This window comes from Phocoena phocoena, chromosome 2 (genome assembly GCF_963924675.1).
Source record: "Phocoena phocoena chromosome 2, mPhoPho1.1, whole genome shotgun sequence".
Lineage (NCBI taxonomy): Eukaryota > Metazoa > Chordata > Mammalia > Artiodactyla > Phocoenidae > Phocoena > Phocoena phocoena.
In genome coordinates this window covers 31,179,485-31,195,110 of record NC_089220.1, presented here as the reverse complement: position 1 = coordinate 31,195,110, position 15,626 = coordinate 31,179,485, and the positions used below count along the sequence as shown (strand labels likewise).

Below are 15,626 nucleotides of genomic sequence, written 5' to 3'. Positions count from 1 at the left end.
GAGCATGAGTTGGAGGCATTTATAAGACTAAAAACAGGTAGTCCGTTTAGGAGACTTGCAAACTAAATGATGTCTACACTCATACAAAGGCAGCAGTAGCTGAGGGAAGAAAAAGGATGACAGATATTTAGGAGATAAAATCAAAAGGGAATTAGTGACTAGTAGATGAGCTTGAGGAAGGAAAGGCAGGAAATAAAAAATTATTCCCAGGATACTGCTTTATAAGACTAAGTGTTGTTAATCAAATTAGGAATAACAAGTAAATAGGTGAAAAGGGGAGTAATGATTTTTTTTTTTTTTTTTTTTTTTTTTTGCAGTACGCGGGCCTCTCACTGTTGTGGCCTCTCCCGTGTGGAGCACAGGCTCCGGACGCGCAGGCTCAGCGGCCATGGCTCACGGGCCCAGCCGCTCCGTGGCATGTGGGATCTTCCCGGGACCGGGTCACAAACCCGCGCCCCCTGCATCGGCAGGCAGACTCTCAACCACTGCACCACCAGGGAAGCCCCATGATTTATCTTTGAACATGTCCATCTTATACATGAAGTGTCTGCAGGACATTCTGTATACTAGAGTTCCTTAGCCTTTGCATTATTGACATTTGGGGCCAGATAATTCTTGGCTGTAAGTATGGGGAGCTGTCCTGTACATTATAGAATGTTTAACAGCAATCCTGACTTCTACCCACCAGATGCCAGTAGCAGCAACCCCCTCCCAGTTATGATGACCGAAAATGTCTGCAGACATTACCAAATAGCCCTGGAGGGCAAAACTGCCCCCAGTTCATAACCACTGCTTACAAAGGTATCTATAGTAGTATGAAGTCAAAGCAGACAAGTTTCAGGAAGAGAGGAGTACTCACAGTGTGAAGCAGATATGTGAGATAAGGGCTAAGAAGCAGGCATTGGATTCGGTAAATAGGAAGCCCCTAACAAGAATAGTTTTTGTGGAATGATAAGGGTCAGAGGAGAGTACGTTCAGGGGTGAAGGGAAGTGGCATTGGGTATAGTCTGTATTTTCAAGGCTGAGAGGGAAGCCTAGAGTGCTACCTGGAAGCTGTATGGACATAATAATACTGAAATGTGAATATGTGGATGGGCTGAGGTAAAAGACCCAGAGAAGATCTTCAATTACTCTTCAGCAAATTCATTCATTCATTCAGTCAGCCACCAATCATTTAATACCTACTCTGTGTTTTGCTCAGCTCTAGTTGCAGAGGATAAAGCAGTAAACAAAGCCTCTGACTTAAAGGAGTCAACAAGTCTGATGGAAAAGACAGACGATAAACAAGTACATAAATAAAGAAGAGCATTACAGATTGTGATAACAAAAATGGGGGGAGATGAGATAGCGATTAACTGGAGGAAGCCACTTTGGATACGATGGTCAGGACAGACCTCTCTGAGGAGGTGATATATCTGAGCTGATACCTGGAGGATGAGAATGAATCAGCCACATGAAGAGCTGGGGCTCAAGCTTTTCAAGCAGAGAGAGCATACAGACCCTGCAGTGGAAAGTGGCTTGGTCTGGGAACCAGGAAAAGGCCAGTTTAAACTGAATCACATAAGTGAAGGAGGAACAGTGGGGAAGAGACGAAGAAAGAAGGTAGGAGTCAGATGATAGATGGCCTTGTAAGTAAGTTTTTTGTTTTTTGTTTTTTGTTTTTTTGCGGTACGCGGGCCTCTCACTGTTGTGGCCTCTCCTGTGCGGAGCACAGGCTCCGGACGCGCAGGCCCAGCGGCCATGGCTCACGGGCCCAGCCGCTCCGCAGCATGTGGGATCTTCCCGGACCGGGGCATGAACCCGTGTTCCCTGTATCGGCAGGTGGACTCTCAACCACTGCGCCACCAGGGAAGCCCAATAAGTTATTTTTTTATTCAAAGGAAATGAGAAGCTATTAAAGACTTTAAGGGGTAGAATGTCACAAAGGTATTAGTTCTAACTGGAAATTTACACTGGATGTCAAAAATATTTGCTGTTTACTGAGCCACTTACTATGGATCAGGCACTGTGCTAGTTTTCCCCTAACAATTTTGTGAGGCAGATGCTATTATTACTCCCATTTTGCAGATAAGGAGACTGAATGAGGCAGATGAACTAGCTGCTCACAAATTATTATCTATGTGAGTACATCGTTAATCTACGTTTTCCACTCCCCTTATATCTAGATGTAGCTGCATAGGTGGTTCTCATCAATGGAATATGGATGGAAGTGATTAGTGTCATCCCCAGGCCAAGCTGCTTAAAAGCATTGGTGCCTTTTCCACTCTCTCTCTCTGCTTCCACTTGGTAGATATCACAGAGACCTTCAAGTCATGGATTGAACATGGGGAGAGCCAGGATCTCTGAATGGCTGACCATGGTGCTGAACCTCCCTGCTGACCTACATCGGACCTTGATAAAAACAAGAAATAAGGTTTTATTGTGTTAAACCACCCCCCAACACACACACACAATTTGCTTTGTACTCTCTCTTCTATAAAGTCAATAATGGTGATGTAATCTACTCCTTCTTCTGTAGGATATGCTAAAAATTTGTACCTGCCTCCCCTATATACAATATGGCCCTTTGAGGCTTTGTGGTTTGGGGACTTACATCATTTGATATGCAAGTGTTAGAGTGCAAATGAAAGAGAAAAACAAAAAGCTCTTCAGTAAGAGGGTAGGAATGATTTTCTGATTGGTTAAAAGAAATTAATAGCACATTAGAAACAATTACCTGCTCGCACCTTCCTCCATATGGCTACAATCCAGATTCCTCACATAGGTGCCTTTTAAATACTTGACACACTGCTCCTCTTTACCATGTTTTACTTTCTTTAACATTCTCTCCAATAGTCTAAATTTACACACATCATATCCTCCCACTTCTTTACCTGTGTGCCCTTCTTTATAGGGATACCTCTATAATTCCAGGGCCTGAATTAAGACTCTTTCCTAAAAAGAAGTTCTCTAGACTGTAAACTCCACAAGGACATGGTCAGGTATGTGTTTGCCTGATATAACTGATCTAGTCCCTGGCATGGTGTCTTCCATGTACTAGGTGCTCAACAAATATTTGTTGAATTAACAAATCATGTATAAATGAATGGATGATACAATGGCCCTCAGATCGATAACAAACTTCTGCATTTCAATAATGGATAAATGTAATGGGATTGTTAAGTGGAAATGGATTTATGGGAAGTTATAAGAAAACTCCTTAAAAATCTCTCTTGATCTTAGAACAATGTAGAACAAACAACAACAACTTCATTTATGGTAATGTTCTGGAAATCCACAGAATAAAAAGAAAAACACAAGATATCCTACCAGAAAAATGTTCTAGAAAATATTAAAGTTGTGTGAGTTTTTTCTCTCTTATTTAATGAGCAAAAAGCCAGCTACTTCAAAATACAGAACAGGACAGAAAATCACCTCAGAATTACTTAGGAGGTATCTCTGAAAAGTTACCCTGGAACCTCTGGGAGTGGACCTGATGGTCCATGGAGAGATATGTTACCAAATATTTCGTATTTTAAGGGTTGTGAGAAAATCTACACTACCCCTGCATGGCAAATACCAAAACCTGACCCTGGGCAGTACCTCTCAAGGCAGCTGTTCACCTTAGGAATTAGCTATAATTGTAGACCAAAAAACCCGATCACTAAGAGTTCAACCCTAGAATCCCAAACATAGAGTACAGATAAGCTTAGTCCAGAAGAAACAGAATCTTCTTCCCTCCAAGAACCTCTCCTTGGATTTTGTTCCCATTGCAGGACAGTGGTCAAGTATCCATGAGATTGGGCAGTACTAAACCTCCAATAAGACTCCATACAGCATCACAAAGCAATAGCAAAGGCTGACTGGGACTTCCCTGGTGGTCTAGTGGTTAAGACTCCAAGCTCCCAATGCAGGGGGCCCAGGTTCGATCCCTGGTCAGGGAACTAGATCCCACATGCATGCCGCAACTAAGAGTTCGCATGCGCAACTAAGGAGCCCGGGAGCCGCAACTAAGGAGCTTGCCTGCCACAACTAAGACCCGGCGCAACCAAATAAAAATAAATATATAAATACCAAAAATATTATTTAAAAAAAATTGCAAAAGCTGACTAAATTGATCAGACTTCACTATGACATTCAAAGATGGCTAATAAGTCTCATCCTGTCGGGTGGAGCAGGCCGCTGAGCTGTTTTGTTAATTCTGGAGTGAAGCAAAGAGAGTATCCCAAAGAAGATCATTAGCTAACCACAGCAAGTAGGGCCCCAGAAAGTGATGCTGAAAGTCGAATTGCTATATCTCAAGTGACTATGCCAGCAAACCTTGGGAAAGGAGTGGCTGAGGCAATAGCTTGCAAATCTGCTGGTAGATTTTGCTTTACTCTTAGGGACCTACAAGTAAAGGACTTGGTAGTTTCCTCAATAAGGTTACAGGAAAGAAAGAAGTAATTCCTAGGCCTAATTAGTGATAAAATTGTTCATAGTATTCTCATATTGTCTTCTTAATCTAGGCTATAGCTGCACATATGTCCCCAGTTTTAATCATATCTTTTCTTCTTTTTTTTTTTTTTTTTTTTTTTAAACATCTTTATTGGGGTATAATTGCTTTACAATGGTGTGTTAGTTTCTGCTTTACAACAAAGTGAATCAGCTATACATATACATATGTTCCCATATGTCTTCCCTCTTGCGTCTCCCTCCCTCCCACTCTCCCCATCCCACCCTTCCAGGCTGTCACAAAGCACCGAGCTAATATCCCTGTGCCTTGCGGCTGCTTCCCCCCAGCTATCTACCTTACTACGTTTGTTAGTGTGTATATGTCCATGACTCTCTCTCGCCCTGTCAAAACTCACCCTTCCCCCTCCCCATATCCTTAAGTCCGTTCTCCAGTAGGTCTGCATCTTTATTCCTATCTTACCCCTAGGTTCTTCATGACATTTTTTTCCCTTAAATTCCATATATATGTGTTAGCATACGGTATTTGTCTTTTTCTTTCTGACTTACTTCACTCTGTATGACAGATTCTAGGTCTATCCATCTCATTACATCTTCTTTTTTTGATTAATGTCACATGATTTATCCAATTGGATTGGGTTTTTTTATTTAAAAAAAAATTTTTTTTTTTTACTTATTTACTTTTGGCTGCATTGGGTCTTCGTTGCTGCGCTCAGGCTTTCTCTAGTTATGGTGAGTGGGGCTACTCTTCGTTGGGGTGCATGGGCTTCTCACTGCTTCTCTTGTTGCAGAACACAGGCTCTAGGCATGCAGGCTTCAGTAGTTGTGGCTCGCGGGCTCTAGAACACAGGTTCAGTAGTCATGGCACATGGGCTTAGTAGCTCCGTGACATGTGGGATCTTCCCAGACCAGGGCTCAAACCTGTGTTCCCCTGCATTGGCAGGCGGATTCTTAACCACTGTGGCACCAGGGAAGCCCTGGATTGTATTTTTTAAAGAACAATATTTAGCTTTATTAACTCACTCTGTGGTATCTTTTCCTTCTCTCTCTCTCTCTCTCTCTCTCTCTCTTTTGGTATCTTTTTCTGTTTCACTTATTTCTGCTTTTATTTTTTTTTCTTTCCTTCCATCTACTTTCTTTGGCTTTATTCTGTTGTTCATTTCCTAATTTCTTGGGATGAACATTTAGTTCATTAATTTTCGGCCTCTACTTATTTCTTCAATAAGCATGTAAGGCTATAAATTTTCCTTGAAGAAACCTTTTCACTGTATACCTCAAGATTTGAAGTATAGTGTTTTCATTATCATTTGTTCAGTGTTCTTTAAGTTTTAATTCAGTTTATTCTTTGACACATGAGTTACTTATATGTATTTTTTTAACTTCCAAATCTATGGCATTTTAAAATTTATCTTTTTGTTGCTAGCATCTAACTTAATTGCATTGTTTTCAGAGAACATGTTCTCTACAATAATGTTATCTATAATAATGTTCTCTATAATAATATTCTTTGATATTTGTTTAGGTTTGCTTTATGCCTTATATGATCATGTATGCTTAAGAAGGAAATGCATCCTTTGAGTGTTGGTTACAGAATCTGGAAGCATTAGACACCCCCAACATCTCAAAACTATCTTTTTCTGGTCTCCATAGCATTACCTTCCTAACATTTCTGCTGCCTCTCAGACCTTTGCTTTTCTACTTCTTACATTGGCTTCTCTTCCTCTATTTTACCCTCAAATTCTCTAATCCTTAGTTCCATGTCCCATTGTTTCTATCTTCCTGCTTTTCACTCTCCTCTCTAGATGATCCAGTTCACACTGTGGCTTCAATTTCCATCTATGTTATCACGGTTTACAAAGTAGCCTAATCTAGATCTCTCTCCTAAGTTCTAGGAACATATTTGCAACTGCCTTCTGGACAGCTCCAACTTGCTGTTTTCCGTCCCACACTGAAAGATTTTCGCTCCTGCCTGTATTCTTTTTTTTTTTTTTTTTTTTGGCGGTACGCGGGCCTCTCACTGTTGTGGCCTCTCCCATTGCGGAGCACAGGCTCCGGACGCGCAGGCTCAGCGGCCATGGCTCACGGGCCCAGCCGCTCTGTGGCATGTGGGATGTGGGATCCTCCTGGATCGGGGCACGAACCCGTGTCCCCTGCATCGGCAGGCGGACTCTCAACCACTGCGCCACCAGGGAAGCCCCTGCCTGTATTCTTGATCTTAGCTGAGAAACCTTGCCTCCCCTCTTCCTGACTTCACCAAATCTCGTCCATTCTCCTCAGGCACCTCCCTTGTATCAGGCCCCTCCTCTGCATCACCATTGCTGCGCTTTTCATCTCAACCCTCATTCTGTCTTGCCTGAGCACTGTTGCTAGGGGAACTTTTCTTTGAAAAGTGTTTTCTTGTTCTAAAATCTCTACTGACTCCCTATTTTCTGCCCACAGAATGAAATGTAAGCGGGCCTGCACTTGCTTTTCAGCTTTATCTCCAAACCACAAACCACCACTCACACTCTGAATCCCTCCTACAATACTGAGCTTATCGAAGATTCCAGAACTGCGGAGGGTGTTTATGTCTTTGAGCCCCGGGAAGTGGTTCTACCTGGAAACTTCGAATGCTATTGTCTCCCTTCCTTCACTCACACTCTCAGCTCGGTATACAGGAGAGCAAATGTGCATGGGTACACGTGCACACACACACACGAACACACACATTTACCTGGAGAAAATCTACCTATGTGTAAGCAAGATTAGGATGGGGGAAAGGTTTATATGCTGTCTTTTTTTAAGTTTACTATTTTGCAGATGCTGCCAATGAGTGATGAATGTGATTTCGTTAGAGGGGAGTAGGTACAGGGAAAAGTCAGGACATGGTTAATAAAATCTGTGTTTGCAGATAGTTCCCTTCTCTTTATCCTCTCTCTGCTGACTTAAGACATTTTCTTTGGATTCCACGAAATGAAAACACGTCCATTTCCACTCCTTCTCAGACACCTAATTGCCCAGGCGTTTAGATGACTCCATCTCCTAATCCACTTTCATGTTACTTTCCCTTGGGATTGGTTGCCTGGTAACTCTGATACCAAGCTTGCTTTCCTAGTAATTATGCTCTTCGTATTCTCCAATAATGATCTCCTGCTGAGTTTTCTTACAGTTTATTTCTAAATTTCATATATGTGGACCTAAGAAATTAATTTTATTTTCTTAGGGTCATGTATAAAGTGTATTTATAAAGAACATTTACCAAATGTTTATTGGTAGAAGGAAAATTTCTGGGTTCATGTTCCATTTCCTGCCAGATAAAGTGACCCTTTGCTTCACAGACTATCTGTCCTTGTGAGTATGGCTTTATGTGAACCTGACATATAATGTGAGCCAATTCTTTACCTTCCTGTGAGTGCTCGACTGTGACATTCAATGTCATTTCACAGAACTGGATTAAAACAAGATAAAAAATTCACTAACAGCCAAATAAAACTTAAAAACAGAAAAAATGTATGAGATGATAGACTTTGTAATTAGTGTCTTTTCTTGTGTCTCCAGTCCATGCCAAAAGTTATTCCCAAGTTATATGCAAGAAAAGTATCAATGCATATACTATTTGGATATGCCATATACCCATGTAAAATGTAAAACCAAATTATACATGTGCTAGCATTCAGGGCTTTGTTTTTTAACATGCTATATACAAACATGGAAATATCTGTCTGACTTGTGGACAAATCACTCAGAGAAACAATCTATCTTCTCAGTGATCATTCATCTAATCATTTTTATTTATCTATTCAGCTGTCAGTGGTGGGTGAGTACAAAATGGCCCTGTGACCCAATATTGTAATACAAATTGAAAAGTGATGTGATAGATGTTACTATTAAAGGCTTACAGAAGACAAATCAACTGTAAAGTTCATGGGGAGCTCATGGGGAGCTGTGGAATAATGGGGAAATCCTTTTATGCTTAAGACATTTAAGTCTGTATTTTTAAAAAATATTTACTTATTTATTTATTTGGCTGCGCCACGTCTTAGTTGACACATGTGGGATCTTTAGTTGTGTCATGCGAGCTCTTAGTTGCGACATGTGGGATCCAGTTCCCTGACCAGGGATCTAACCTGGGGCCCCTGCATTGGGAGCATGGTTTCTTAGCCGCTGGACCACCAGAGAAGTCCCCTAAGTTTGTATTTTTAGATGATAAGACATAGTTGTACACATGTATACACTCAAAGATGAGATAAGTAATTCATAATTAATTTGTGCTGCAAATTTTATTACCCTTCTTACCAGAAACTTATATTTACATAAAAGAGTTTGTCAGATCTCAAAAGCTAGATTAAAAATCACAATGTATCTGTGGCATTTTGATATAGAATGAAAATAAATTTAATTTTGATGTGTAGTTAACATTGAAATAAGTCAAATTTTAAATTAGAGTAAGTTCAAAGTGGTATTTAAAAATCACACTTGTGTGTATAAATTCGGTAAAAATATTTTTCTCCATTCAGACATAGCAAACATAGGTAGAAAGAGTTTTACAAAGGTAGAGTGTTGAAATTATTTGGTTATGTTAATGTTGTTTATTATGAATGCAAAGCATTAAACATACCTGACTGGACTCTAAGAATGCCCAAAATAGAAAAGTTTGATCCTGGCTTAAAAGTTCTTGGTGGAATCACACTTAAAAGTATCACTGTTACATGGCAGTTCAATATCACTTGTTCAGCCATATTCCATGAGATACAGCTGTGATAAAGGAACTAGAGTTGGTATAAAGGAACTAGAGTTGGTAACGACTATTACCTTGCTCATTCAATTCACCCAAATTAATATTATTCTAGGCATAAGAGCTGGTTAAGCTGAAACATAACAAAGTTAAAATACAATCAAGTTGGAGAAAATGTCAGCAAAAATAGGAATAATAGTTAATATTTACATATTCAGTACTTACAATATGGCAGGTACAGTGCTAGGCACTTTTAAAAGATTCCTGCACTTAATCATCCCAGCAACCTCCTGTATTACTTACTATTAAATCTACAAGTCATAGAACCAGACAGTAGAATCGTGGTTGCCAGGAGCTGAGGAAAACTGGGGAGATGTTGGTCAAAGCGTATAAACTTTCAGTTAAAAATGAATAACTTCTGGGACTCTCATGGTGATTATAGTTACTAATACTGTACTGTATACTTGAAATTTGGTAATAGAGTAGATCTCGTGTTCTCACCATACACCCCCCCCCCAAAATGGTAACTATGTGAGGTGATGGATGTGTTACTTAACTTGACTGTGGTATTCATTTCACAGTGTATATGTATCACCACATTGTACAACCTAAATATATACAATTTTTATTTGTCAATCATACTTCAGTAAAGGTGGAAGGAAAAAGTTGCTACCTTACATATGAGGAAACAGAAGCTGATGGAAGTTAAACAAGTCACTTGAGGTTACAGTGATCAGTGGTGGAGCCCAAGTCTCCAGTCCCCTTACTCTTTCCCATTTTTCTGTTCTGCTTTTTACATATTGAACACAAAAACCGAAATTTGAACTTGTATGAAAAGATGAGTATGATTTTTTTTTCCTAGAAGAGAAAAGGCAGCGGGCACTTTGGCTGGGGGAATAGCTAATGCAAATTCAGATGTGGAAGGGATTCTGTTCAAAAGAGAGCAGGCATATTGTGCATTGAGCAAACAATGTGATGATGCTGGAAGATGATGATGAACGATAAGACCCTTGTGCCCCATTTGTTTCAGATCTTATTTGCTTAAGAGTTTTGACTTGATCCTAAAGACATCGGCTAGTCAATGGAGATTGTTATTTGATCATGGAAACTCAGATGTCAGTGTGGAGGCTGGATTCGATGAATACTAAGTAATAGCTCCTAACAATCCAGACAAGAACTGATGATGGACCAATCTAAGGCAGGAACTCCCAAAGTAGTGGAGATAGAGACCTTGGAGAGGTAAAAGAAATTTGCTCTCCTCCTCCCAGATGCAAGCACTTCAATCAGCTGTTGAGTATGTGTAAAAATGGGAATGGTCAGCAAAAAAGTGCAGTCCTGAGTTTTTCACACATCAGTAATATTTCCTGATGTGGGTTCTTCTTTACCAATCCAGATGGGGAATTATCGCTTGCAGACTTCAGAGGAAAAGGTAATTATAAAATTCATTAGGCTTCCTGAATGAAGAAGTATAATTAAACCACCATGGGCAAAGAGCCTCGTCTGTATAATTTAAAGCTATGCAGCGGGTCATTGTTTATGTCTCAAATCTCATCTACATGTAGCTAATTCATAATCATGCTCCATCTGGCCAAAATTAGTTACATTATTCTGTAGGCCAAGCAAGAATATTTGTTTTTTTAAAAGAGGTTTCAGTATCCTATCCAGTGTAGTCTCACGTGCATCTGAATTATCCATTCTCCTTTTCTCGACATATTTGAATCTCGCTAGAGTGAAAAGAAAAAATAGAATATATGGAATGTATAAGAAAAAACTCTTGTTTCAAGAGCCCAGAACCCTTAACAGAATGGGGTTAGGATAGGATATTCTTATACCTATTTAAAGGACAGAGAAACCAGGCAGATCTGTGCCAAGCTGCCAGATGTTGAGGTGTTCAATTAGGATAACAAGCCAAAATGAAAGTAACAATCAAACCTCTTTATTCATTTACTGCGACAGTGCAAGCAAGAGGCAAAAGCGAAAGGCATTGGCTCCCTAGTGTTGCATTTTCCCCGATGGAATGGCCCCAGGCAAGGATCAATGGAAGCACAGATGGGAGATATCATCTCCCTAGCAAGGAGCCCTGAACAAAAAGCTCCTGCTCTTTTACAGACCTGTGTGTCTACAGCAAGGAAGAGGGGAAAGGGCTAGGTGTGAAAAGTACTGAGTCAAAGTGAGAAAAACGGCCTCAGCCAAGGGTCCCTGATAATGAGGTCTTGGTGGAGGGGCTTGGAAAATGTCTCAGCCAAAGCCCCGGGTAAAGAGACTTCCAAATGGAGGTGCCCGGGCTGGAAATGAAGATATGCATATGAGCATGGCTTGCCCAAGAAGGCCTGAGTCACTGACTGCAACTCCCTCCAGAGAACTACAATGCACAAGTATGATGTGGGGAGGGCAGCTTCCCCCATGAGGCCTGCCAGGCAATTACCAAAGTCCTGTAATTCCCTGTGGTCAAAACTGACCACACATAGGATTTTGTCCTGGAGCCACACTACTCAATGTGAATCCAGATCTGATAATAAGTTGAAATGGGTTCACGTGTCCAGCATATGCCAATCTGCCAAAAGCCATAAACTGTGAATAGAGAGAATAAAGGAAAATTTTTGGTCTAATGTTATGCAACTGCTAAGGGTAGTTGGCAGTGTTGATTTTATATGTTATATCTGAGAAGCCCAAGTACAAAGCTTAGGCCCGGGGCTTGGGTAGGGAAAGGAGAAACTGGGATTTTCCCTCTTGTTTCCCAACTTTGCTGATTTCTCAGCAATCTGTACATTAGAGTTTGAGAAGAGAAGGGAAGAGAGAAGGAGTGGTGCTCTGAAAATACTTGATCTTCTCAGTCCAGTGAACACTCATTGTGTCAGCCTTCACCATTTGGGAAGTAGACATCAGCGCATGCTGTGTAATTTCAGAGCAGTGGCAGGAATCTCCTCATCTGACCTGGAGGCAACTCATTTCTCCGACGTCTCTTAAATTTTTCCCCTAATTTCCATTCTCACTGCCTCTCACTTAGGTTATTATAACAGACTTTGGATTACTGTCTCCGCCTCTGGTTTATTTTTCCCACTGGACTATCTGATAAGCCTTAAAAGACATAGAACCAGAGCTTCTTCGGAAGTCAGTTATGTAGAGTTGGTAACTGAAGCCCACGGGAATGAATAAGCTCTCCTAGACAGTGATGTAATATTAAAAACAAATAACCAAAAAAAAAAAAAACAAAAAACAAATAACCAAACTCTTCTACTAACGAACTAGGGAAAGAGCACACACCCATCTTTCACTTATTCAATAAATAATTATTATGAATATTTATTATTATACCATTACTACATTCTAAGGATTAAGAAATTCTACCCAGGAAATAAGGGGAGCAATGGGGTGGAGTTTTCAGCAAAGGCTTTATATGACATTTGAGCTGACATGAAAGATGAAGGGTTTTTTCCAGATGAGGTAGGGAGGGGAGGAAAGAGAGGAGTACGGAGGAAAAAGGAAGCGAAACAGAAATATTTAGACATGAAGCATCCTGGAATATTCAAAGTATTGCAAACATTTCCCTATGTCTGAATAAGGTGGATAATGAGTGAGATGAGTGAGTATAAGAAACAGTAAGAGGCAAAGTGAAGCCCAGTAATTGGAGGGCTTGTAGTCCATGATAAGTAATTTGGGCTTTATTCTGTAGGCAATTGGGGAGCTATTGGAGAATTTTTTTACTTAGAGTAATAATAAGATTTTCATTTTAGAAAGCGCAATCTGGCAATTGTATGAGACAGTTTGAAGGGTATAAGTGACTGGAGAGACTATTGCCTATGGTGTAAGTGAAAAAGAATATGGACGTGAGTAGGGAAAATAGCAATGGAATGAAGAGGAAGGAATGGATGCGATGGGCATCAAGAAAGTAGAATTTAAAGAACTTAGTAACTGAATAGACGTGGGAGTGAGAAAAGTCCAGGGTGATTCCTAGTTATTTGGCTTGGGTGAATGGTTTGATATCATTCACTGAGACAGGGAATAAAAGAGGAGAAGGGGAGTTTTGAACATATTAAGCTTGAGATGACTATAGAACATATAAAACTGTGCGATCCAGAAGGCAATTGGAATAAGAGCTAGAGGTCAAGGGAAAGCTGTGGACTAGAGTCTTATGTGCCTGGGCAATGTTTGAAGCAAAGAGAATTCATCTTTCCTCTGTAGCCCTGCCAATGACTTTGTTCATGACCTCATCATCTCTCTTTTGGACCACTAAAATATTCTTATTGATCTTCAATCTCTACCCTTGGCAGTTCATTCTTCGTATTCCCATCAGAGTGATATTTCTAAAATACAATTATATATATTCCACCATTTAAAACTTCTCATGGCTCCCTACAAGTCTGCAAAAGAAAAATCTATACTTCTTGCTTTGGCTTTCTTGGCAGTTAGAGAATAGAGCAGCCTTACTAAAGACACTTATTTTTACATCATACGTTGTAAGGCTCTAACACTTTACAGTTATCCCCCAGGATATCTTGCAGAAGTGGTTCCCAAACATATGTATATTGATTACCCTCTGAAAAGACAAGGTCAGATGGCCAAGATCCTGAGCCCCCATATTCTTCACAAGTTGTCTTCAACTTTAACCATAAGATCTCACACATACCACGAAAACAATTGCTTTTCATTACCAACCTATGACTTTGGCTCCAAACCCCAATGCATTATCCTGGAGAACTTGAATGGACAACACAAGAGCCACCTAGAACAGGCAATTCTCAAAACTCCAGGTGAAACACAGGTGGAGGGCATTCCTTGGCCCCTTGCCCCTAGACCTATTCCCCGATCATTACCCTCAAATATTTGTCATCCTAGTGACAATAAAAAGTGACTAAATAAATGACCCAAGGGAACAGAAGGTTCTCCCTGCTCTCTAAATCACTAAAATGTGGGCCAGAGATTTTACACTGGCAGCTGCTACAGCACACGCTACTTACAAGCATCTTTTGTTAGCCAACACAGTGAGGCCCCACACAATATTTTTTTAAAAATCTTCATCCTTTCCTTGCCATCAAAGCATGAAAAATGAACTTGCAGAAGGGGTGGCGGTGCTCTTTACATTTTGACATTCAACAATCAACTGGAGCTAAAACAGTATTCCTCCTTAGGTGGGATATTTATCTTCCAGTTCATCACCTCTGACCCAGTTCTCTCATGGGCGTTAGGCCAGTGCTTTTCAATCATTAATGCGCCTGCGAATCACCTGGGGAAACTTGTTAAAATTCAGTCTCTGACTTGGTAGGTCTGGGGTGAGGTCTGAGATTTGCTTCCAGATAATGCTTCTGCTGCAGGCCCAGGAACCACACTTCGGGTGACAAGGAATTAAATAGGTAGCACCGTAGTTAAGTGCTTCTCTGTGGAGCCAACAGTCTGGTTTGGGATTCTGGTTCAGCCACTTACTAGTTGAACCACCCTGGGAAAAGTTCCTACCAAATTAACTGTGCCTCAGCTTCCTCGTTTACAAAATGGTGCTAATAACAGTTCTTAATTCAAAGGATTCTAGAAAAGATTAAGTGACAATCCTCAAAAGAGCACCTGGCACGCTGTAAGAAACCAATGAGTGTTAACCATTATTATTCATTATTGAAGTTATAGTAGGTCCCTCCCTTGCTTAAAATTATGAACTGGTTTTCCACTATCCTCAGGATGAAGTCCAAACTCCTTGACATGGATTACAATGCCCTTTGTGACCTGACCTCTGGTCTCCTCTCCAACCTCTTCTCTCTCCTTTTGCCCCTAGCCATGCACTCTAATCTCTCTCATCTTGATCCTTCTACTCATGGAGTTCTCTCTACCTAGAATAACCTTCCCTTTCTTTACACAGCCAAATCCTAGAAGTCCATCAAAACTTAGTTGAGGCAACTCGAGTTAGCTGTGTTGGAATTCTTCTCAGACCCTCCCCATCACCACTGTGAGTTAGGTAGCTCTCTTAAATGTTCCCATAGCATCCATAGCACTTCTCTGTCACAATACTTATCACATTTATATTGTAATAGTCAAATTGTCTCTGTCTTCTTTGGGGCAACTCCTGTGGTCATAAGCTTTCAGTGTGTCCAGTGTGGCATTAATAAATGAATAAATGACCAAATATGTTTCTTGGTGCTGCTGTAGATCTCTATTGGCCCAAATCCTTTGATTAGACCTCTTCTTTTACGGGTTGTGGATCACTGACCTTTAAGGATCCAGACAAGCTATAGCCCCATCTCCCCATCCCAGGGATGCACACATATTCACCACTGCCATGACCCCGCCAAGTAACTGGTATCATAGCAGCTCTGTGGGTAAACAATGCACATACACTGCAGAAGTTCTTGCATTTCCAGATTTAAGAATATGGCTCATTGTGGTATGGATGTGGGGCTCAATCATCAGCTAAATTACTACACAGCAAAGTAATTTTAAACCTAGAGTTAGTGGCTTCAGTTCAAATTCATGCTAGGTTCTTTCCGTAAGCCATATT

The 15,626-nt window shown here is 40.6% G+C and overlaps 1 non-coding gene across 1 annotated transcript; it reads left to right on the top strand.

Annotated features, from left to right (window-relative positions):
• Positions 1 to 3,850: 3,850 nt before the first annotated feature.
• Positions 3,851 to 3,923, top strand: TRNAW-CCA (transfer RNA tryptophan (anticodon CCA)). The gene has a single exon. It is a non-coding gene; the product is annotated as a tRNA-Trp (tRNA).
• Positions 3,924 to 15,626: the final 11,703 nt, after the last annotated feature.